This window comes from Zea mays, chromosome 6 (assembly GCF_902167145.1).
Source record: "Zea mays cultivar B73 chromosome 6, Zm-B73-REFERENCE-NAM-5.0, whole genome shotgun sequence".
Taxonomy (NCBI): domain Eukaryota; kingdom Viridiplantae; phylum Streptophyta; class Magnoliopsida; order Poales; family Poaceae; genus Zea; species Zea mays.
In genome coordinates, this window is record NC_050101.1 from 168,227,863 (window position 1) to 168,249,661 (window position 21,799).

The 21,799-nt window shown below is 55.4% G+C and overlaps 1 pseudogene; it reads right to left on the reverse strand.

The window, feature by feature from the left end:
• Positions 1-652: 652 nt before the first annotated feature.
• LOC103631587 (quinone-oxidoreductase QR2-like) lies at positions 653-19,780 on the reverse strand (annotated as a pseudogene).
• Positions 19,781-21,799: the final 2,019 nt, after the last annotated feature.

Genomic DNA, 21,799 nt, shown 5'->3' on the forward strand with positions numbered 1-21,799 from the left:
TGGGCCGAAACGAGGAAGACCTTTTTCTCCTTTAGCACCAAGCGAGAGGAATTAGACCATGTTTGGTTCTACCAAAATAATCATTATCTGCTAAACTTTAACTATCAAACAAGCCATCTAATGAATTAAATAAACTTTAGTTAGAGCTCAGATTCCATTTTCAGGGCATGTACAACCTTGACTACTTGGATCGATTTTGAAGTATAAGAGACAACTAAGAGGCTACATCATGCAATCCTGAGTCGTAGATTATAAATGCAGTTAAGAGACAATACATATAGACCCCTTAATTAATGGAAGTTAGAGGAAGAAGAAGAGAAAAATAGCTCCTCACTCTATTGGAGAAAGAGATGGAAGGTAGAGGAAAAGGGATTAGGAAGAAGAAAAATGAGTCCCTCTACCATTTTGTGTTCCTTCCACTAATGGTCACTATAAAATCAACCCCTTATTCAGTCCAATCTTGGATCCGCCACTAATAATAATAGATGATTGACCTGTATATCCATGATTTTCACTGGTGTGACATACCGATATTATTTTATTTATATCAGCTAATCCGTTATCTAGAATAATCAAGAACCTCACCGTTTGCTAAACTTTAGTTAACTATTACTTTCATCTAAACTTTAGGTTGGTTTAATTGAAATGGAACTTAGTTTGGGCAAATGCACAATCCGATCACCAAATTTCAACCAAGCAATACAACCGAAACCACCACGACAACATAGAACGTACTATATGTCACTCTCGTCGTCATGTATTTGTAATTATGTATGTATAGGTGTAGGTATACGTGTACATGGGAGCATGGCAAGGCCATCCGATCAGGCAGAGCCGCCCTTGAGCCTCTTGGCGATGCCGGCGAAGTACTTGCCCTGGTGGAAGGCGTGCTCCAGCTCCAGCTCCGTCGGCCACCGCGACCCGTCCCCGGCGAAAGTGTGCCCGCGCCGTACGGGCTGCCGCCGTGCACGCTCTCCATGTCGAATATCTTGGCGCCGAACGTGTACCCCACCGGCACGAACACCATCCCGTGGTGCGTCAGCTGCGTCACCGCCGTCAGCCCGACAAATTAAGGGAAAACGTGAGCATATGCTACACTATTACCCACTGCCACTGCCATGGATGAGTTGGTGCAAGCAATGCGAGGTGAGGTGATGTGCCGAGGTCGGGTCAACGATGACGACTCACGGCGTGGTCTCCTGCCCGCCGCCCTGGCTGCTGGTGCTGAAGAAGAGGCCGGCGGGCTTGCCAGCCAGGCTCTGCTCCCGCCACAGCCCGCCGGTCGCGTCGAAGAAGGCCTTCATCTGCGCGGCCATCATGCCGAACCGCGTGGGGAAGCCGAAGAGGATGCCGTCGGCTGGCCTCGGCGAGCTCCTGCGGCGTGATGATCGGCGCGTCCGTCTTGGGTGGTGCGCCCATCTTGCCGAGCACCTCCTCGGATAGAATTTCTGGGACCTTTACGAATCGGAGGCATGGGCGTGAAATTGAGGAAATTTGATGGTGTTGGATGATAACTTCAGAGTCATGCGTCGATCAAACCCGAAGATTGCATCGTTGCTGCTGACACTGACCTGCCATACTTTGACCTCCACGCCTTCAACTGACGCGGCGCCTTTCTTGATCTCCTCAGCTAGCTTGGCAACATGAACTGAAACAATCTAGTACAGGCCAGTATATCACTTTCAGTAAACACACAGTTTGCAATCCTCAGGAAACAAGTTGTGAATATACTAGAGCAGGCACCAGTGAAGGCTAAAATATTGCCACAGCAGACTATAAGAATCGATTAGGTATTTCGGTGTAATGATGAACCGGAAAGAAACAAGTGCTTCCCATCTTTTAATCAAAATATCAAATTAGGCTTCTAGATGCTCTTGCTTTTTGGGTAGTTGGACAGTCTCATTCAGGCAGCTAAACTAAGGCATGGGCGGATTATAATTACTTAATACAAAAGGATATTAGAGTGGTTGTTGATCCTTTTAAGTCCATGTTTGGTTTCTTTAGTCTAGAGACTAAAGTTTAGTCTCTAACATGTTTGGTTCTATGAACTAAAATTAGTAAAAATATACTAAATGACTTATAAGAAGACTAAAAATGACCTTTAACATTCTCCTGTTATTAGTACAATTGAACTAAATGAGGGGCAAATGTGGAATTAATATGGTTTAGTTCCTTTTAGCCACATCTTAAGGGACTAGGGACTAAAGCAATTTAGTCTCTGTTTTAGCGCTACCGTTTAATAATTTAGTAACTAAATAAGACTAAAATGGAGAGACTAATCTTTAGTCTCTCAAACCAAACGTGGCCTAACATGTCATACAGATGTGACGACCACAGCTAAAGAGATGCGATTTGGATTGAAAGCACACAGTGGCTTGACACTTACAACACGACGCTTACACCAAGTATTGAACAATAAAACAGTCAACTCTATGCCCAAGGATACTGCTCATTTTTTGCTGCTCAAAAGCGGCATCCTGTGTTTTTTTTACTCAAATTTGAAGTTTCTGCACGTTCGATGGTGGAGCCAAACGGACCGTATGCCGTGTTATTTGGGTATTATTTTTTTGCGAAACAAATGCGCAAGGGATGCAAAACTGTGCGCCAAGTAAATGGACAAATGGTCCATGTGTTGATGTGAAAGTGGGAAGCAACAAGAGGTAGCTAACATGCATGCCCATCAGCAGACAGAGTGGAACTGTTACTGTACTGCTGTAGTGGAAAATCCATATCAACTGAAAAGGGCATCCGTGGACTTCATAATTGCCCACAAGAGAAGAGCATCTATCGTTGAGGTGATTCATTCTAGAAGTTTGCATGTATAGACGCAGAAAGTCACAAGCAAAAGGGTACATATAATGACTGATGGAAAACTGAACATGCTGTCGTTTTACACATGGTTGGGTTTATGCGTAATAGGAACGACCGATAGAGAAATATGATAAAGATATCTTCCTAGACTTCTAGGCTCTTTTAGGTAGTGTTCAGTTGGAATGGAGCACCTTCGTGCCAAAAAACGGCTATGTCCGGTATATTTTGAGGAGCCGGATGATCGTCGTTTAAATATAATTTTTCTTTTTTTAGAGCCAATCAATTCTACACGGCACCAATTTAAACAACATCAAATTAGAAGCAGGATGGCTTCGTCCAACTATACTTCGAAACCAAACAATACCTTAGTCTGTCCTTCTCTCCCTCTTCATTTGCGTGGTTGTATTTTTTTAAAAAAGATTTCTTGTTAATTCATTTTCAGTAGGGGTGCAAACCCCTCATGTCTTTCTCAAAGAAAATGATAAAGATCCGCAAATAATTTTGAAGTTGTTAAGAAAGTGTGTTGCATTATAACTATAATTCGTTGAGCTCGATAAACAAACTTCAACTTGAACGTGACGGATTAACCTTGAGTCGGTTATTTGAACATGTGGTTGACTTTGCATAATACACGCATGTCCATTCCATATTTTGAATGTTGAGTTATTTTTTAAAAAAATGGTGTCCAGCTATACTACCAGCAGAGCCAGGAGAGAAACAAAAATCGCATTGCTAAAAAATACTATGTCCTTTTGCTCCCAGCAAATGGTGGGATCAGGGAGTTGGTAAAGATGCCATACATGACTAAATGAGATGCTCCTTGTCAAAGCAGCCGTCCTTGAAGTAGGCTAATTAACCGGCGTGAGTCCGCGTCGTTTGGATAAATTCTATTCTAATAATAGTAATTTAGATACATATCAATTAAGCTAATTTAGTTTTATACAAAATATATTTGTATATTATTATTAGCAAGATGTCGGAGACATTTATGTGTTACATTTTTATTATGGAAGAGTGAGTTGTGAGCCGAAAAGTGTCTAAGTTGTAGAGCAGAAACAAATTCTACTGATACATAAAATTATTTCTCATCCTCCACTCTATGAATTTGAAAACTTTGGAAAGCGGTAGAATATTAAATTTCAAGCTAAATGGATTACTTTATTAAATAATTTTCAATTCCTACAAAATGAAGTGAACTAAACGTCCAATTAATCTAATTGATCTACGAGCTATCTTCCACGGCCTCCCAATCAAAGTTCAAAGCATACCAGAGGCCAAGGCCTAACCACTCCCTCGTGGACGTAATCGAGACAATGACAGGCAAAAAAGGAGCCTAGATTATTCATTGATACTGGACACAGTCGTGATGATCGAGATTGGAACTTCTAGACGTATCACTGGACGTACCAGAGCAACTAAGACAATGAAAAAAAAGGGCGAATGGCCTGTATTTTCTGAACACGGTAGTACTCTAGTCGATTCGAATCACAAACATCTAAGTTCAGCGCTCATGCGGTTTCATCCGAACTTACGAAGGATTCGGCAGCTCTGTACAGAATCCGTGACGGGGAGAAGAAGCAAACTGAAAGTCGCCTAGAGGGAGTGAATAGGGCGAAACTGAAATTCTCAAAATAATCACAACTACAAGTCGGGTTAGCGTTAGAAATATAATAGAGTCCGCGAGAGAGGGTGCAAAACAAATCGCAAGCGAATAATGAAGTGAGACACGCGGATTTGTTTTACCGAGGTTCGGTTCTCTCAAACCTACTCCCCGTTGAGGAGGCCACAAAGGTCGGGTCTCTTTCAACCCTTACCCTCTCTCAAACGGTCCCTCGGACCGAGTGAGCTTTCTCTTCTCAATCACTTGGAACAAAAAGTTCCCACAAGGACCACCACAAGATTGGTGTCTCTTGCCTCAATTACAAGTGAGTTTGATCGCAATGAAAGAATCAAGAAAGAAGAAAGCAATCCAAGCGCAAGAGCTCGAAAGAACACAAGCAAATCTCTCTCTCTAATCACTAGGGCGTTGTGTGGAATTTGGAGAGGATTTGATCTCTTTGGTGTGTCTAGAATTGAATGCTAGAGCTCTTGTAAGTAGTTGGGAAGTGGAAAACTTGGATGCAATGAATGGTGGGTTGTTGGGGGTATTTATAGCCCCAACCACCAAACTAGTCGTTTGGTGAGGCTGTCTGTTCGATGGCGCACCGGACAGTCCGGTGCACACCGGACATGTCCGGTGCGACAGCCATGTCACCAAAAGCCGTTGGGGTCGACCGTTGGAGCTCTGTCTTCTGGGCCCGCCTAGATGTCCGGTGGCGCACCGGACATGCACTGTAGATTGTCCGGTGCGCCAGCATGGGCGTGCCTGACCTCTGCGCGCGCAGCGCGCGCATTTAATGCGTCGCAGGTAGCCGTTGGCGCCGAAATAGCCGTTACCCCGCTGTTACACCGGACAGTCCGGTGTACACCGGACAGTCCGGTGTACACCAGACAGTCCGGTGAATTATAGCGAAGATGCTTCAATGAAATCCCGAGGCTGGCGAGTTCCGGAGGCCGCTCTTCCTTGGAGCACCGGATATGTCCGGTGTACACGGAACAGTCCGGTGAATTATAGCGGAGTCACCTCTAGAATTTCCCGAAGGTGACGAGTTTGAAGTCGGAGTCCTCTGGTGCACCGGACATGTCCGGTGGCACACCGGACAGTCCGGTGCGCCAGACCAGAGGTGCCTTCGGTTGTCCCTTTGCTCTTTGGTTGAACCCAATACTTTGTCTTTTTATTGGCTAAGTGTGAACCTTTGGCCTCTGTATAACTTATACACTAGAGCAAACTAGTTAGTCCAAATATTTGTGTTGGGCAATTCAACCACCAAAATTATTTAGGAACTAGGTGTAAGCCTAATTCCCTTTCAATCTCCCCCTTTTTGGTGATTGATGCCAACACAAACCAAAGCAAATATAAAAGTGCATAATTTGAACTAGTTTAATAATGTAAGTGCAAAGGTTGTTTGGAATTGAGCCAATATAAGTACTTACATGATGTGCATGGATTGTTTCTTTGTTTTTAACATATTGGACCACATTTGCACCACATGTTTTGTTTTGCAAATTCTTTTGTAAATTCTTTTCAAAATCCTTTTGCAAGATAGTCAAAGGTAAATGAATAAGATTTTTGCAAAGCATTTTCAAGTTTTGAAATTTTCTCCCTTTGATCCAAATGTTTTTCCTTTGACTAAACAAAAACTCCCCCTCAAATAAATTCTCCTCTTAGTGTTCAAGAGGGTTTTAAGATATCAAGTTTTGAAAATACTACTTGCTCCCCCTTTAGAACACAAAGAGATACCAATTTGAAATTTTCCAATTGAAAATCATTAATTTTAAAAATTAGGGTGGTGGTGCAGTCCTTTTGCTTTGGGCTCATACTTTCTCCCCCTTTGGCATGAATCGCCAAAAACGGATACTTTGAGTGAGATATAAGCCCTTAGAAGTACTTTCTCCCCCTTTGGTCATAAATAAATGAGTGAAGATTATACCAAAGACGGAGAGTGATGTGGAGCGACGGCGAAGGGTGAGTTGTAGAGTGGAGTGGAAGCCTTTGTCTTCGCCGAGGACTCCAATTCCCTTTCAATATACCTATGACTTGGTTTGAAATATACTTGAAAAACACATTAGTCATACCATATATAAAAGAGACATGATCAAAGGTATATTTATGAGCTATGTGTGCAAGTTTAGCAAAAGAAATTTCTAGAATCAAGAATATTGAGCTCATGCCTAAGTTTGGTAAAAGTTTGTTCATCAAGAGGCTTGGTAAAGATATCGGCTAATTGATCTTTAGTGTTAATGTATGAAATCTCGATATCCCCCTTTTGTTGGTGATCCCGAAGAAAATGATACCGAATGGCTATGTGTTTAGTGCGTCTATGCTCAACGGGATTATCCGCCATGCGGATTGCACTCTCATTATCACATAGAAGAGGAACTTTGGTTAGTTTGTAACCGTAGTCCCGCAGGGTTTGCCTCATACAAAGCAATTGCGCGCAACAGTGGCCTGCGGCAATATACTCGGCTTCAGCGGTAGAAAGAGCGACCGAATTTTGCTTCTTAGAAGCCCAAGACACCAAGGATCTTCCCAAGAACTGGCAAGTCCCTGATGTGCTCTTTCTATTAATCTTACACCCCGCCCAATCGGCATCCGAATAACCAATCAAATCAAATGTGGATCCCCGAGGGTACCAAAGCCCAAACTTAGGAGTATAAGCCAAATATCTCAAGATTCGTTTTACGACCGTAAGGTGTGATTCCTTAGGGTCGGCTTGGAATCTTGCACACATGCAAACGGAAAGCATAATGTCCGGTCAAGATGCACATAAATAAAGCAATGAACCAATCATCGATCGGTATACCTTTTGATCCACGGACTTACCTCCCGTGTCGAGGTTGAGATGCCCATTTGTTCCCATGGGTGTCTTGATGAGCTTGGCATCCTTCATTCCAAACTTGCTTAGAATGTCTTGAGTATACTTTGTTTGGCTAATGAAGGTGCCCTCTTGGAGTTGCTTGACTTGGAATCCTAGAAAATACTTCAACTCCCCCATCATCGACATCTCGAATTTCTTTGTCATGATCCTACTAAATTCTTCACATGTAGATTCGTTAGTAGACCCAAATATGATATCATCAACATAAATTTGGCATACAAACAAATCATTATCAAGAGTTTTAGTGAATAAAGTAGGATCGGCCTTGCCGACTTTGAAGCCATTTGCAATAAGGAAATCTCTAAGGCATTCATACCACGCTCTTGGGGCTTGCTTGAGCCCATAAAGCACCTTAGAGAGCCTATAAACATGGTTAGGGTACTCACTATCTTCAAAGTCGGGAGGTTGCAAACATAGACCTCCTCCTTGATCGGTCCGTTGAGGAAGGCACTCTTCACGTCCATTTGGTAAAGCTTGAAGCCATGGTAAGTAGCATAGGCTAATAATATGCGAATTGACTCAAGCCTAGCTACGGGTGCATAGGTTTCACCGAAATCCAAACCTTCGACTTGGGAGTATCCCTTGGCCACAAGTCGAGCTTTGTTCCTAGTCACAACACCATGCTCGTCTTGCTTGTTGCGGAAGACCCACTTGGTTCCTACAACATTTTGATTAGGACGTGGAACTAAATGCCATACCTCGTTCCTCGTGAAGTTGTTGAGCTCCTCTTGCATCGCCATCACCCAATCCGCATCTTGGAGTGCTTCCTCTACCCTATGTGGCTCAATAGAGGAAACAAAAGAGTAATGCTCACAAAAATGTGCAACACGAGATCGAGTGGTTACCCCCTTATGAATGTCGTCGAGGATGGTTGTCGGGGACCATAATTAGGGGTACCCTCAAGGCTCCTAATTCTCAGCTGGTAACTCCCATCAGCATGAAGCTGCAAAGGCCTGATGGGTGCGATTAAGTCAGGGATCAGTCCATTCGAGGGACACGATCACGCCTCACCCGAGCCTAGCCTCGGACAAGGGCAGCCGACCCCGGAGGATTTCCGTCTCGCCCGAGGCCCCCCTTCAGCAGCGAACATATTCCCGGCTCACCCGAGGCCCTGCCTTCGCTAAGAAGCAACCCTGACCAAATCGCCGCACCGACCGACCAAGTCGCAGGAGCATTTAATGCAAAGGTGGCCTGACACCCTTATCCTGGCGCGCGCCCCCCGCCGGCAAAGCCGAAGTGACCGCCGTCACTTCGCCGCTCCACTGACCGGCCTGACAGAAGGACAGCGCCGCCTACGCCGCGCCGACTGCAGTGCCACTGGACAGAGTAAGACTGACAAGCAGTCAGGCCCTGCCGGAGGCACCATAGGAAGCTCCGCTTCGCCTGACCAAGGGCTCGGACTCGGGCCAAGTCCCGGAAGACGGCAAACTCCGCCCGACCCAGGGCTCGGACTCGGGCTAGGCCCCAGAAGACGATGATCTCCGCCCGACCCAGGGCTCGGACTTGGGCTAAGTCCCAGAAGACGGCGAACTCCGCCCGACCCAGGGCTCGGACTCGAGCTAAGTCCCGGAAGACGGCGAACTCCGCCCGACCCAGGGCTCGGACTTGGGCTCGGCCCTAGAAGACGACGATCTCCGCCTCGCCCGACCCAGGGCTCGGACTTGGGCTCGGCCCCAGAAGACGACGATCTCCGCCTCGCCCGACCCAGGGCTCGGACTTGGGCTCGGCCCTAGAAGACGACGATCTCCGCCTCGCCCAACCCGGGGGCTCGGACTCGACCTCGGCTTCGGAGGAGCTTCCACATCGCCCAACCTAGGGCGTAGACCAGCCATGACAACAGGAGGCGCCATCATCACCCTACCCCGAGCTGACTCGGGCCGCAGGGAACAAGACCGGCGTCCCATCTGGCTCGCTCCGCCAGATAGGCAATGATGGCGCCGCGCATGCTCTGTGACGGCGGCGGCTCTCAGCCCCCTTACGGAAGCAAGAGGACGTCAGCAAGGACTCAACCGCTCCGACAGTTGTCCCTCCGCCAAGCTCCATCGGTCCTTCGACGGCCACGACATCACACCAGCTGGGTGCCAAGATCTCTCCGGCTGCCACAACGGCATGTACCTAGGGCGCTAGCTCACCTCCGCTAGACATGTAGCACCTTGCTACACCCCCCATTGTACACCTGGATCCTCTCCTTACGCCTATAAAAGGGAGGACCAGGGCCCTCTTAGAAAGGGTTGGCCGCGCGGGGACGAGGACGAGAACAGGCGCTCGCTTGGAGCCGCTCGCTCCCTCTCCCGCGTGGACGCTTGTAACCCCCTACTGCAAGCGCACCCGACCTGGGCGCGGGACGAACACGAGGGCCGCGGGATTCCCACCTCTCTCACGCCGGTCTCCGGCCGCCTCGCTCTCCCCCTTCACGCTCGCCCTCGCGCTCGACCCATCTGGGCTGGGGCACGCGGCGACATTCACTTGTCGGCCCAGGGACCCCCCGGTCTCGGAACACCGACAATTGGCGCGCCAGGTAGGGGCCTGCTGCGTGTTGACGAACAGCTTCCCGTCAAGCTCCAGATGGGTAGTCTCCAGCAACCTCTCCAACCCGGGACGGTGCTCCGTTTCGGGAGTCTTGAGTTCATATCCCTTGACGGCAGCTACGACATGATGCTCCTTCCACCGCCGTGCGACAACAACGGTGGCGGCCGACAACCCGCCTGCCGGCGGCGGAATCGGCGACGTCTTCCCCGCATGGTGGAAGAACAACCTTCGAGCTCACCCCGTCCTCTCCCCCGTCGACGGAGGAGGAGGCGGGGCAACCAAGGCCAAGCAGGAGGCAGCGCCTCGTCGGCTGTTGAGCGAGTCGACGGTCCCGGCACCCCAACGGGGGGCGCACCAGGCGTCGACCTCGCGTTTGAGACGAAGGCGAGCGTCGTCTCCCCGCGACACGCCAATCCCGAGCAAGCGGGCGACGCTAGCACGCTCACGAAAAGCTTGCTGGACGTCACCCTCGTACCTGAGACGACGGCGCAGTCAGTCCCCGACACGACCTTATCACCGCCCGTCGACCAAAAGGTACCGATCGATTCCCATCCCGCGTCTTTCGGGTTCAGCCTCAACCCGTCTAGCGACTTCGCTTTGGCAGGCGCTCTCGTAGAGGCAAATCTAGACCCTCTAGGGTTTCGTGTGCGGTCACCTTGGGACCGGCTGACGGACGTCTCGACCTACGGGCCCTCTGGGTCCGAGGAAGACGACGAACCCAGCATCTGTTGGGATTTCTCTGGACTTGGTAACCCCAGTGCCATGCGGGACTTCATGACCGCATGCGACTACTGCCTTTCCGACTGTTCCGACGGTAGCCGAAGCCTCGGCGACGAGGATCGCGGCCCAAGTCGCGAATGCTTCCACGTCGATCTAGAGGGTCCCCCCGAAGGCAGCCATTTCGGCATGCCGGAGGACGGTGACCTCCCTAGGCCGGTGCCTCGCGTTGACATCCCACGGGAGCTAGCTGTGGTCCCCGTTCAGGCGGGGGGTCATGACCCACAGCTCGAGCAAATCCGTGGGGTGCAGGCCGGGCTCGACGAGGGAGCAGGAGCGCTGGAGCCGATCCGTCGGGACGTCGGGCAGGCATGGGCGGGCCAACCTCCGGCCGGAGAAATACGTCATCTACCCCAGGGTTTCCAGCACCGCATCACCGACGACGTCAGGCTCAGGCCACCACCCGCATCCAGTGGGGTCGGCCAGAACCTGGCGGCAGCAGCAATGCTTCTTCGCGCGATGCCAGAGCCATCAACCACCGAGGGGCGGCGAATCCAGGGAGAACTCAAGAATCTCCTGGAAGGCACCGCGGTCCGACGGGCCGAGAGCTCTGCCTCCCGAAGGTAGGGGTACCCCTCGGAACCTCATGCTGTGACTTCCCGATCCATGCGGGAAGCCTCGGTCTACACCGGGCGCACGCGCAACACCACGCCTGCGGCCCCGGGTCGCCTCGGCAACGAGCACCACCACCGCAACCGACGGGCCCACCTCGACGAGAGGGTGCGCCGAGGCTACCACCCCAGGCGTGGGGGACGCTACGACAGCGGGGAGGATCGGAGTCCCTCGCCCGAACCACCCGGCCCGCAAGCCTTCAGCCGAGCCATCCGACGGGCGCCGTTCCCGACCCGGTTCCGGCCCCCGGCTACTATTACAAAGTACTCGGGGGAGACGAGACCGAAACTGTGGCTCGCGGACTACCGTCTGGCCTGCCAACTGGGTGGAACAGACGATGACAACCTCATCATCCGCAACCTCCCCCTGTTCCTCTCCGACTTCGCTCGCGCCTGGTTGGAGCACCTGCCTCCGGGGCAGATCTCCAACTGGGACGACCTAGTCCAAGCTTTCGCCGGCAATTTCCAGGGCACGTATGTGCGCCCCGGGAATTCCTGGGACCTCCGAAGCTGCCGACAGCAGCCGAGAGAGTCTCTCCGAGACTACATCCGGCGATTCTCGAAGCAGCGCACCGAGCTGCCCAACACACCGACTCGGATGTCATCGGCGCGTTCCTCGCTGGCACCACCTGCCGAGACCTGGTGAGCAAGCTGGGCCGCAAGACCCCAACCAGGGCGAGCGAGCTGATGGACATCGCCACCAAGTTCGCCTCCGGCCAGGAGGCGGTCGAGGCTATCTTCCGAAAGGACAAGCAGCCCCAGGGCCGCCCATCGGAAGGTACTCCCGAGGCGTCAACTCAGCGCGGTGCCAAGAAGAAGGGCAAGAAGAAGTTGCAAACGAAACGCGACGCCACCGACGCGGACCTCGTCGCCGCCGCCGAGTACAAGAACCCTCGGAAGCCCCCCGGAGGTGCCAACCTCTTCGACAAGATGCTCAAGGAGTCGTGCCCCTATCACCAGGGACCGGTCAAGCACACCCTTGAGGTGTGCGTCATGCTTCGGCGCCACTTCCACAGGGCCGGGCCACCCGCGGAGGGTGGCAAGGCCCACGACGACGACAAGAAGGAAGATCACCAGGGAGGAGAGTTCCCCGAGGTCCGCGACTGCTTCATGATCTATGGTGGGCAAGCGGCGAACGCCTCGGCTCGGCACCGCAAGCAAGAGCGCCGGGAGGTCTGCTCGGTCAAGGTGGCGGCGCCAGTCTATCTAGACTGGTCCGACAAGCCCATCACCTTCGACCGAGACGATCACCCCGACCATGTGCCGAGCCCGGGGAAATACCCGCTCGTCGTCGACCCCGTCATCGGCGACGTTAGGCTCACCAAGGTCCTCATGGACGGAGGCAGCAGCCTCAACATCATCTACGTCGAGACCCTCGGGCTCCTGCGTGTTGATCTGTCCTCTGTCCGGGCAGGCGCTGCGCCCTTCCATGGGATCATCCCCGGGAAGCGCGTCCAACCCCTCAGACAGCTCGACCTTCCCGTCTGCTTAGGAACACCCTCCAACTTCCGAAGGGAGACCCTGACGTTCGAGGTGGTCGGGTTCCGAGGAACCTACCACGCGGTACTGGGGAGGCCATGCTACGCGAAGTTCATGGCCGTCCCCAACTACACCTACCTGAAGCTCAAGATGCCGGGCCCCAACGGGGTCATCACCGTCGGCCCTACGTACAAACATGCGTTCGAATGCGACGTGGAGTGCGTGGAGTACGCCGAGGCCCTCGCCGAGTCCGAGGCCCTCATCGCCGACCTGGAGAGCCTCTCTAAGGAGGTGCCAGACGTGAAGCGTCACGCCGGCAACTTTGAGCCAGCGGAGACGGTTAAGTCCGTTCCCCTCGACCCCAGCGGCGACACCTCCAAGCAGATCCAGATCGGCTCCGGGTTCGATCCCAAATAGGAAGCAGTGCTCGTCGACTTTCTCCGCGCGAACGCCGACGTCTTCGCGTGGAGCCCCTCGGACATGCCCGGCGTACCGAGGGATGTCGCCGAGCACTCGCTGGACATCCAAGCCAGAGCCCGACCCGTCAAGCAGCCGCTGCGCCGATTCGACGAGGAGAAGCGCCGAGCCATAGGCGAGGAGATTCACAAGCTAATGGCGGCAGGGTTCATCAAAGAGGTATTCCATCCCGAATGGCTTGCCAACCTTGTGCTTGTGAGAAATAAAGGGGGGAAATGGCGGATGTGTGTAGACTACACTGGTCTCAACAAAGCATGTCCGAAGGTTCCCTACCCTCTGCCTCGCATCGACCAAATCATGGATTCCACTGCTGGGTGCGAAACCCTGTCTTTCCTCGATGCCTACTCAGGGTATCATCAAATCAAGATGAAAGAGTCCGACCAGCTCGCGACTTCTTTCATCACACCCTTCGGCATGTACTGCTATGTCACCATGTCGTTCGGTTTGAGGAATGCGGGCGCAACGTACCAACGGTGCATGAACCATGTGTTCGGCGAACACATTGGCCGCATAGTCGAGGCCTACGTCGATGACATCGTAGTCAAGACGAGGAAAGCCTCCGACCTTGAAACGACATTCTGATGTCTCAAGACGAAAGGTGTCAAGCTCAATCTCGAAAAGTGTGTCTTCGGGGTGCCCCGAGGCATGCTCTTGGGGTTCATCGTCTCCGAGCGGGGCATCGAAGCCAACCCGGAAAAGATCGCAGCCATTACCAGCATGGGGCCCATCAAGGACTTGAAAGGCGTACAGAGGGTCATGGGATGCCTCGCGGCTCTGAGCCGCTTCATCTCACGCCTCGGCGAAAGAGGTCTACCTCTGTACCGCCTCTTAAGGAAGGCCGAGTGCTTCACTTGGACCCCTGAGGCCGAGGAAGCCCTCGGGAACCTGAAGGCGCTCCTCACAAAGGCGCCTATCTTGGTGCCCCCAGCTGCCGGAGAAGCCCTCCTGGTCTACGTCGCCGCGACCACCCAGGTGGTTAGCGTCGCGATTGTGGTCGACAGGCAAGAAGAGGGGCATGCATTGCCCGTTCAGAGGCCAGTCTACTTCGTCAGCGAGGTACTGTCCGAAACCAAGATCCGCTACCCACAAGTTCAGAAGTTGTTGTACGCGGTGATCCTAACGCGACGGAAGCTGCGACACTACTTCGGGTCTCATCCGGTAACTGTGGTGTCATCCTTCCCCCTGGGAGAGATCATCCAGTGTCGGGAGGCCTCGGGTAGGATTGCAAAGTGGGCGGTGGAGATCATGGGCGAGACAATCTCGTTCGCTCCTCGGAAAGCCATTAAGTCCCAGGTCTTGGTGGACTTCGTGGCTGAATGGGTCGACACCCAGCTACCGACGGCTCCGATCCAACCGGAGCTCTGGACCATGTTCTTCGATGGGTCGCTGATGAAGACAGGGGCCGGCGCAGGCCTACTCTTCATCTCACCCCTCGGAAAGCATCTACGCTACGTGCTACGCCTCCACTTCCTGGCGTCCAACAATGTGGCCGAATATGAGGCTCTGGTCAATGGGTTGCGGATCGCCATCGAGCTAGGGGTCCGACGCCTCGACGCTCGTGGTGACTCGCAGCTCGTCATCGACCAAGTCATGAAGAACTCCCATTGCCGCGACCCGAAGATGGAGGCCTACTGCGATGAAGTTCGGTGCCTGGAAGACAAGTTCTACGGGCTTGAGCTCAACCACATCGCTCGGCGCTACAACGAGACTGCAGACGAGCTGGCTAAAATAGCCTCGGGGCGAACGACGGTTCCCCCGGACGTCTTCTCCCGAGACCTGTATCAACCCTCCGTCAAGATCGATGACACGTCCGAGCCCGAGGTACCCTCGGTCCAGTCCGAGGCACCCACGGCTCGACCCGAGGCGCCCTCGGCTCAGTCCGAGGCACCCTCAGCTTGACCCGAGGCGCCCTCGGTTCAGTCCGAGGTACCCTCGGCCCCCGAGGGTGAGGCACTACGCGTCGAGGAGGAGCGAAGCGGGGTCGCGCCTAATCGAAACTGGCAGACCCCGTACCTGCAATATCTCCACCGAGGAGAGCTACCCCTCGACCGAGCCGAGGCTCGGCGGGTGGCGCGGCGCGCCAAGTCGTTCATCTTGCTGGGAGATGAGAAGGAGCTCTACCACCGCAGCCCCTCAGGCATCCTCCAGCGATGCATCTCCATCGCCGAAGGTCAGGAACTCCTACGAGAGATACACTCGGGGGGCTTGCGGCCATCACGCAGCGCCTCGAGCCCTTGTCGGGAACGCTTTCCGGCAAGGCTTCTACTGGTCGACGGCGGTGGCCGATGCTACCCGAATCGTCCGCACCTGCGAAGGGTGCCAATTCTACGCGAGGCAGACCCATCTGCCCGCTCAGGCTCTACAGACGATACCCATCACCTGGCCTTTTGCGGTGTGGGGTCTGGACCTCATCGGCCCCTTGCAGAAGGCACCCGGGGGCTACACGCACCTGCTGGTCGCCATCGACAAATTCTCCAAGTGGATCGAGGTCCGACCCCTGAACAGCATCAGGTCCGAGCAGGCGGTGGCGTTCTTCACCAACATCATCCATCGATTCGGGGTCCCGAACTCCATCATCACCGACAACGGCACCCAGTTCACCGGAAGAAAGTTCCTAGACTTCTGCGAGGATCACCACATCCGGGTGGACTGGGCCGCCGTGGCTCATCCCATGACGAATGGGCAGGTGGAGCGTGCCAACGGCATGATTCTACAAGGGCTCAAGCCTCGGATCTACAATGACCTCAATAAGTTCGGCAAGCGATGGATGAAGGAACTCCCCTCGGTGGTCTGGAGTCTGAGGACAACGCCGAGCCGAGCCACGGGCTTCACGCTGTTCTTTCTAGTCTATGGGGCCGAAGCCATCTTGCCCACGGACTTAGAATACGGCTCCCCGAGGACGAGGGCCTACACCGACCAAAGCAACCAAGTCAGCCGAGAAAACTCGCTAGACCAGCTAGAGGAGGCTCGGGACTAGGCCTTGCTACACTCGGCGCGGTACCAGCAGTCCCTGTGACGCTACCACGCCCGAGGGGTCTGGTCCCGAGACCTCCAGGTGGGCGACCTGGTGCTTCGACTGCGACAAGACGCCCGAGGGCGGCACAAGCTCACGCCTCCCTGGGAGGGGCCATTCGTCATCGCCAAGGTTCTGAAGCCCGGAACATACAAGCTGGCCAACAGCCAAGGCGAGGTCTACGACAACGCCTGGAACATCCAACAACTACGTCGCTTCTACCCTTAAGATGTTTTCAAGTTGATCATATACCTCGCACCCGCGCAAAGTTTAGTCATCAAGGAAGGGTCAGCCTCGCCTCGGCAAAGCCCGACCCTCCCTCGGGGGTTAAAAGGGGGGGAACCCCCTCTGCGTCGAAATTTTCCTCGAAAAAAAGAGATCTTTTCTGCCAGAATGTCTTTCGCGCTTTTTGGCTACTTCGAAAAGTGGATCCTGAAAACGACGGAGTACACGTAAGCAGCCAAGGCTGACCGAGCCGAGGGACTCCTACGCCTCTGGGATACGGATACCTCACTCATCACCTTCTGCGATAAGTAACTCACGTTCGGATAAGTGATTCTGCGGACCGGACAAGTCTTCACGCTCGAAAGCTCTTCTACCGAAGCGATCCTTCGAGCCTTTTTGACTGCGTCGGTGACAGAGCCCCATGGACGGGTAAGAGTGCGCGTAAGCGGCAAGGCCGACCGAGCCGAGGGACTCCTACTTCTCCGGGATACGGATACCTCACTCATCACCTTCCGCGAGAAGCAACTCTTGCTCGCACAAACATTTCTGTTACCGACAAAACAGTCCAGATGCTCGAAATAAAAGGAAAAAGACGCAGCTTTACAACACGGCGAGGGTGTGTTTAGGCCTCGGCGGCCGCAGGAAACACACGCTACAAGACAATCCGATCCTGCAGGCTCGGATCTTGACGGCTGAAGGGAGCAGCAGCACCCTTGGCATCGACGACACCTTCGGCAAGGGCCAACCTAGCCTCGGACGGCGACGCGGTCCGAGGATCTCCACTCTGGAGGACGACGTCATCACCACGCCCGGGCCATCGCCGCTAGGGTCTTCTCCGGGAATCCGGCCCGAGCAGGCGGCTCGGCCGGTCACCCCGGGGCCTCGGCCAGTTACCTTCCGAGGACGTCGATCCGGCCCGAGCAGGCGGCTCGGTCGGTCACCCCGAGGCCTCGGCCAGCTGCCCTCCGAGGACGTCAGCCCGACCCGAGGCCTTGGCTGGTCAATTCCGGCGCTGGTCCCGCTAACGGACGACCCGGCCAGGCTCCGGCCAACCAGGTTTCCCTTTCGAGCCAACTCTGCCTCTGTCCATGTTGACACCGCTACCCCTAGCCTCGGCTCATCAAAGAGCGGCCGAGGGGTTCCTTTAACCAAGTTAGAGAAGCCTCGGACAACAAGGCCGACTGAGCCGAGGGACTACTACGCCTCCGGGATACGGATACCTCACTCGTCACCTGTACACGGGGCGACTCACGCTTGGTGAAGCGGTTCAGACAACCAACAGGCGAGACTCAGTGCTCGAAAAGGAGGAAAATACACGGCTCCGTGCCAAAATCACATACATGTTCAGGCCCCGACAGCCACAATGAACAAAAACACTAGCACTCAAGGTGCCGTTACAAACGGAACTCCGGTTCCGTCCCCGCGGGTATGGACAACCTCCACGACAAGGAAGCCCGTGGAGCGACAAGCTCTGGGCGAATCACCAGCAAACGCGGGTCACCCCAAGGCGCATCGGCAGATCCTCACTCCTGTCCTCGCCACGCAAGCGAGGAAGAGGACGGAATGTTGCATCCTAGCTGGACAGCAACAGCCCGCCTCCCCCAGCATGACTGGAGGACGTCTCCTCCGCAGAACTGGAGGATGGTCTCCACCACCAGAAGCTGGAAGAGGAGGCGGTCGGCCGACCCACGCAGGGGGCAGAGCACCGGCTTGGCCCGGGCCCCGTCCCAGCGGGGATGATGAAGACCAGTTGGGGGCGGGGCAAAGACCACAGCCCAGCTTGCTCCTCCCCATCCAGGGGCTGGTGGTCACCGTCTTGGGTGACCCCCGGCGAGGGGAAGCGGCCGGGCTGGCTGATGAAAATCCTTGAAGCCGAACGATGGCTGAAAGGTACCAACTCCCGCGGAGTTGCGTTCCCCCAACGACAAGGCGGAAAGACGGTGGATCCCCCCCATCCGGGGGCCTGGAAGGTGGAAAGACACGATGCATAAGGGAGCGCGAAGACGTGGTCGCCCTCCAAGGGGGTCACCCTCCTTTTAAGGGCGGTCCTCCCTACTCGCGTCCCCAGCCGTCACAGGCTGAGTCTTCTCCAACACACTCCAAGGTCCTCCCCTACGGTGTGGGGGCTGGGTCCCACACGTCATGCAAGCCAACTCAGGGCAGAAGAAGCCAAACCGCCGCGCGCGGTGCATACAACCGCCCAGCGGTTACAACCGCCCAGCGGTGGGCAGCCATGCAGGCGGCATGCAACCGCGCCAAGTGGGCGCGCTCCTCCGACTCCCAACATGCCCGGCATGAAGGCCCAGGCCCACGCGTCATGCAACCGGTGCGCCGGTTGCTACGTGTGAGTAACTGCATCGCCACCCGCGCCACCACCGCACCTCCTCGACTGCGGAACCAATACCGCGACTCAAGGCGACCCGGCGCGCGACCCAGCAGCACCAGCCTGGCGCGACGATCAACACGGCCAAAAGCGGGCCGGCAGTAATGGCGGTGACAGGCGAGCAGGCGCAGCGGTCGCGTCGTCAGCCAGGCTTACGTCCCATCCGGGGGCAGCGAGAGAGCCCTCTCCCACGGCGTGAAGACAACGTGCCCGTGATCCGTTCCTCGAACGGCTCGCGCACGCGCAACGGTCGCCCCTCCAACCACTCGCCCCATCGCATTAACTCCACGACGGGACACGCGGCGCCCCTGGCAGGAGAAGCGGGCGACGCTTCCCCTTCGCCAAAATGAACGCGTCCAAAAAGGTACGCCGCGTCGTTCGATTTTGTATCCTTTTCCATTTTTCCTCTTTCTCTCTCTTGCAACAGGGACCGGGAAAGAGGGATACCCCGAAAAGGATCCTTCCCTGAGAAGGAACCAGGCTCCGAGCCCCCCTACTGATCAGAGGTTCGAAGGCTGGCCCCCCGGAAGGGTTCAACAGCCACCTCAAATTCCGTGGGCCCTACACCCACTACTGGTCAGAGGTTCAAAGGCCGGCCCCTCGAAAGGGTTCAACGACCGCCTCAGGCTACTCGGGCTCCGCGCCGAATACTGATCAGGGGTTCGAAGGCTGGCCCCCGAAGGGTTCACAGCCGCCTCAGACGCCGAGCGAGGGATGACCATGGGTATGTTCGATACATAACCAAGGCTCGGGCTGCGCTCCCGAGGTACCCTAGGACATTTCTGAGACCGGCGGGAACGATCTTGTAACAGAATCCCACCAGAGGGAGGCATCGAGCCCTCGGACCCCGTCGCCAGGGGACCGGGTCTGGCAGATCACCCGCAGGTACTTTTGGGCGTGCCTCTGGGCCCCTAGCCGACCCCTAACGAATGGGGCACGGACGTCCACTCGGATTACCCACTTGCAGCTCGTCGGAGACACCATGTTCGGCGCCCATCGTGGGCAACATGGCGCTTTCCCCCCTCCTCCTTGCGGAAAGGCGACGCAGGGGCGTATGTAAAAAAGCCGAGTCTACCCCTGACCGCCCTCTCGCTCTGTGCAGAGGCTCGGGGGCTGCTCTCGCAAACCCGACTCCGGCCGAACCGTTGACAGCGTCAACATACCAGCCCGAGAACTTGGGACCCGACCGTACACCTGGGCTACGGCCAGTTCGCATGAGGGAACGACCAGACCAGCCGAAGCACTACGTGAGGTAGTAAGACCTCGAAGGAGTGAAACCACTCCTCCGAGGCCTCGGGGGCTACACCCGGCGGGTGCGCTCGCGCGCACCCACCGGAACAAAACGCAACCGAGAAAGGCTGGTCCCCTTGCAAAAAAGTGCGACGAAAGCCTCCAAGCGAGTGCAAACACTCCCTTCGAGGCTCGGGGGCTACTGTCGGGGACCATAATTAGGGGTACCCTCAAGGCTCCTAATTCTCAGCTGGTAACCCCCATCAGCATGAAGCTGCAAAGGCCTGATGGGTGCGATTAAGTCAGGGATCAGTCCATTCGAGGGACACGATCACGCCTCACCCGAGCCTAGCCTCGGACAAGGGCAGCCGACCCCAGAGGATTTCCGTCTCGCCTGAGGCCCCCTTCAGCGGCGAACATATTCCCGGCTCGCCCGAGGCCCTGCCTTCGCTAAGAAGCAACCCTGACCAAATCGCCGCACCGACCGACCAAGTCGCAGGAGCATTTAATGCAAAGGTGGCCTGACACCCTTATCCTGGCGCGCGCCCCCCGCCGGCAAAGCCGAAGTGACCGCCGTCACTTCGCCACTCCACTGACCGGCCTGACAGAAGGACAGCGCCGCCTACGCCGCGCCGACTGCAGTGCCACTGGACAGAGTAAGACTGACAAGCAGTCAGGCCCTGCCGGAGGCACCATAGGAAGCTCCGCTTCGCCTGACCAAGGGCTCGGACTCGGGCCAAGTCCCGGAAGACGGCGAACTCCGCCCGACCCAGGGCTCGGACTCGGGCCAGGCTCCAGAAGACGACGATCTCCGCCCGACCCAGGGCTCGGACTCGGGCTAAGTCCCGGAAGACGGCGAACTCCGCCCGACCCAGGGCTCAGACTCGGGCTAAGTCCCGGAAGACGGCGAACTCTGCCTGACCCAGGGCTCGGACTCGGGCTAAGTCCTGGAAGACGGCGAACTCCGTCCGACCCAGGGCTCGGACTTGGGCTCGGCCCCAGAAGACGACGATCTCCGCCTCGCCCGACCTAGGGCTCGAACTTGGGCTCGGCCCCAGAAGACGACGATCTCCGCCTCGCCCGACCCAGGGCTCGGACTTGGGCTCGGCCCCAGAAGACGACGATCTCCGCCTCACCCAACCCGGGGGCTCGGACTCGACCTCGGCTTCGGAGGAGCTTCCACATCGCCCAACCTAGGGCGTAGACCAGCCACGACAACAGGAGGCGCCATCATCACCCTACCCCGAGCTGACTCGGGCCGCAGGGAACAAGACCGGCGTCCCATCTGGCTCGCTCCGCCAGATAGGCAATGATGGCGCATGGCGCCGCGCATGCTCTGTGACGGCGGTGGCTCTCAGCCCCCTTACGGAAGCAAGAGGACGTCAGCAAGGACTCAACCGCTCCGACAGTTGTCCCTCCGCCAAGCTCCATCGCTCCTTCGACGGCCACGACATCACACCAGCTGGGTGCCAAGATCTCTCCGGCTGCCACAACGGCATGTACCTAGGGCGCTAGCTCACCTCCGCTAGACACGTAGCACCTTGCTACACCCCCCATTGTACACCTGGATCCTCTCCTTACGCCTATAAAAGGGAGGACCAGGGCCCTCTTAGAAAGGGTTGGCCGCGCGGGGACGAGGACGAGAACAGGCGCTCGCTTGGAGCCGCTCGCTCCCTCTCCCGCGTGGACGCTTGTAACCCCCTACTGCAAGCGCACCCGACCTGGGCGCGGGACGAACACGAGGGCCGCGGGATTCCCACCTCTCTCACACTGGTCTCCGGCCGCC